At 43.4% G+C, this 3,797-nt stretch overlaps 1 non-coding gene across 1 annotated transcript; it reads right to left on the reverse strand.

The window, feature by feature from the left end:
* Positions 1-645: 645 nt before the first annotated feature.
* TRNAS-GGA (transfer RNA serine (anticodon GGA)) lies at positions 646-717 on the reverse strand. Its single transcript has one exon. It is a non-coding gene; the product is annotated as a tRNA-Ser (tRNA).
* Positions 718-3,797: the final 3,080 nt, after the last annotated feature.

A 3,797-nucleotide genomic window follows, 5' to 3' on the forward strand; every position in this document is an offset into this window, starting at 1 on the left:
AAAAAGGATAAACCTGATGACCACAGACTAAAATTTTGTTTTGTTTTTGTTTTTTCGGCTTTTATTTGTATAGAGGAGAGCTTGACACAAAAGGGAGACAAAAGGGAAGGAAAGGAAGCTGGAAACAAAGAAACCAAAGATGGTCTCAGGTGGACAGAAGAAGAAGAAGCAGGCCACTGGACTCACTCTGTAGATTTGGGAGGGCTCACATTTTCCTTTTAGTTAAAATGAGAATGCTTAGAGAGCACAAGTGATTGGGAAGACACATGAAAATGCAGAAGATGGAAAACAAGGGATTCCCCCATTCCCAAGGGTAGTCTCAATTTTCTTGGTAAAGCTCAAGACATGTTGTGGTAGGAACATCTGGGTTGTTAGTTAAGGAACTCAAGTTTCATGTTTGAGAATCAAAAAGGGTGTTGGGGTCCCAGCTCTGCTGTGAGACCCTGAGCTTTCCCTTCTCCAAAATGCTGTTTTTCTAGAAGAGGAAGTCCCTCTCCCTGAGCTTCACCTGAGATATGAATGTACAGAGAGAGAGAGTGAAGTCGCTCAGTCATGTCTGACTCTTTGTGACCCCATGGACGGTAGCCTACCAGGCTCCTCCCTCCATGGGATTCTGTGGGTTGCCATTTCCTTCTCCAGGGGATCTTCCCAACCCAGGGATCGAACCTTGGTCTCCTGCATTCCAGGCAGACACTTTAACCTCTGAGCCACCAGGGAAGTCCTACGAATGTACAAGCATCCTGCAAACTAGAAAATCCTCTGAACTCATGGGCTGTTAGTCATTGTTTTCCTTATTTATTATGTGAGTGGGATGGTGACCCACAAAGCAGACTCTTCAGAACCGTCTTGGATCTAAATGATTCTCATCCTTCAGATGTCCTGGAGCCTGCTCCTCAGACCAGACTGAGCTGAAATAGGCCTACTTTCCCCTGTTCCCCAGAGCTTCCCACCTTGACCATGGGACCTTGAACTCGGTACTTTCCAAACACGAGTTACTGAAGCATCTCACCACAGTGTCCAAAATAATTTAGTGCCCACCCAGAGAGATAACATGAAGCTAGCTGCTGGCACTTCATAAATTACTTCTGTTTCTTGCATTTTTTATATCAGGATGTCATATTCTCTTCTAATCTCATATATCACTTTGGGACACAATGTCACTCTCAAATTTTTGAAATATTGTAGAAAAGATCTTCACTTTTTTGATACATATCAATGACTCTTATTATTTAAAAATTGTCACTATTACTTTTGGATCGATGAACAGGTTGGTTTCCCAAAAAAAGTCCAATGTTTTCCCCAAGATAAAAATAATCTATTATAAAAATGATGTAAATTTGTTGGGTTTCTAGGTCAGCCAACAAATATCTACATAATCTTAATCAAGAACAGACACCACAGCCTTGAAATACCCCTTTCAAGCCACAGGAAAGCATTTTGTCTACCAGCTTCCTCAGAAGCAGAGAGAATATCTTTCTCAGAAACACACATCTCAGGGCTCCAACCTGGGTCACGTGTCCATTGCTAAATACTTTCTCTGGAACGGGGTGTGGGCTTTGACTTCAGCCAATCAGGAGTGGAGTGATGTAAGACCTCCCTGAAACTCCAGGACTGATAGGAGGGAGGATCAATCAATACCTAAATAAAGGAGAAACTAGATTATTTCCCAATTAATTTATTTATTGAAATAAATAGGTAGAGGTGATGGTATGCCGAGAAGTCATCAAAGATTTGAAGATGTAGATTTGAAGAGTTCGTTTTCCTTTTTACCAAAAACTCAGGTAGGGTTTCTCATTCTTGGGTCTTTTAGACTCTCATTCAAAAATCCATTAATAGTATATGTGAACGCTGGCTGTATACAAGTCACTCTGCTAGGCTTTGTGGGGAGTACAGCGAAATATAAAATATGATAACAACCTTTGAGGTGTTTATAACTTAGTTGAGAAGAGAAATCACATAGAATAAAAAAGAAAAGAAAAACTCGAACAGACAAAGCCATCATATTATGTTTCAAATAATCCTGGAAGGATCACTGTGGTCTGGGGTCGTGGGGGAGACTTTGGACTTCAGCTGGATCTTGAGAAAGAAAGAAGGTCTAGACCGTGGTAAAGGATGTTCTGTGCTCCACTAAATGGGAAAAGCAAAGTGGTCTGCTGTGAAAACTCATCAGAGACCTCACTGGAGATGGCCACGTGCTGACCCCTCCCCTCCAGCCTCCGTCAGGGAACCTTGGACTCACTGAGTCTCCTCTGCCTCCATCACATTGCTTCTCTCTCTCTGTGATCTTCTGGCCAGTGAATCTAAACGGGGTTCTCCTCAATTTTTAGCCATGCGTCTTGGTTGACTGGAGTTCTCTTTATGCCCCAACTATCAAGATTTAGGCCAGGGGGATAAAGGGGTAGCAGAGGATGAGATGGTTGGATGGCATCACTGACTCAATGAACCTGAGTTGGAACAAACTCCAGGAGAGATAGTAAAGGACAGGGAAGCCTGGCGTGCTGAAGTCCATGGGGGCGCAAAGAGTAGGACATGACTTGGCAGCTAAACAACAGCAACAATCAATATCCTGGAACATATTGGTAAAGTTGTCATACGGGGAGATTGGAAGCCACTAAATGGTGTTTCAAGCACTTGCTCAGCGAGCCAGGGCTATTAAATCCTGCCCATCATACCAACTCCCTCCTAAGTCTCTGAGGTTCAAGGACTATGATTAGTATGTCAAAGGCGAAGGGATATCTGCACTGCCTCTTTTTTAATAAACTAATTTATTTCTTTGGTTGCATTGGTTGGGTCTTAGCATGTAGGATTTTTCGTGGCAACATGTGGGATCTAGCTCCCTGACCAGGGTTTGCACCCAGGCCCTCTGCATTGAGAGCACGGAGTCTTGACCACTGGACCATTAGGAAAGTCCCTGCCTTCATTTTTGACCCAAATCCCCATGCAGAACTTCAACAGACTCAGCCAGATCCTGGCAAAGACTCAGTTGTCCAGACTGAGGTCTAAGTAGTCGCATTTCTCTCTGTCCAAACCTAAATTTCAGATTATACTGCTCCACCAAGAAAAGCCATATTTACCCCCCAGATTGATAAGAACCAGCACAGGGCCCTAATTTCCTTGTAACAGTGGATGCTTATCTGTAAGCTCGACCCACCTGACAAGACAGCTGGAGCCACTGGGCCTGCTCCTTTTCTCCTTGACTGTGGAGTAACGCAGGGAGACACCTCTCCCCTAAAAAGTCTGAAGAGTGACCCTCGTTTCTGACCCCAAGTTAGAATTCATCAGACAGCAAAGGAATAAAAGCCAAATCAAATGGGCGCCCCTTCAAGTGAATGTCATTTATAGAAAAGAATACATAATATGAAAATCTAGGCACTACATAGCCTAGAAAAGAGGTGAAATATTCCGAGAAGTTTAAATTTGTAAACAATCAGAATGCTTCAGATTAGAATAAATAAAAATTTTTTTTTCATAAGCAAGTTGGGGAGGGGAATTCTGGAGATGACCTTGATTATCAGATTCCTGCAGCAGCTCTGGACTCGGCGTTGTCCTTCAGGCCATTTGAATGTGGACACTGGTGTCAGCCCCTGGCTGGAAGTGCCCACCCTCTCCCCTCCATCCTCTCCATCCCCCTTCATCAGGCCTCTGTCATGACTCAGCATCTATGACATCACCTAAAATGTTACCCACTAAAGGGCCCCAGAGAGTTGTTGACGAACTCTTAAATCTATCAACCAATTCAGAAAATAATGCTACAAGTCATGTCATTCTATGGGAACAATGAATGATGGGTCATTAGT

Source organism: Budorcas taxicolor, chromosome 22 (genome assembly GCF_023091745.1).
Source record: "Budorcas taxicolor isolate Tak-1 chromosome 22, Takin1.1, whole genome shotgun sequence".
Taxonomy (NCBI): domain Eukaryota; kingdom Metazoa; phylum Chordata; class Mammalia; order Artiodactyla; family Bovidae; genus Budorcas; species Budorcas taxicolor.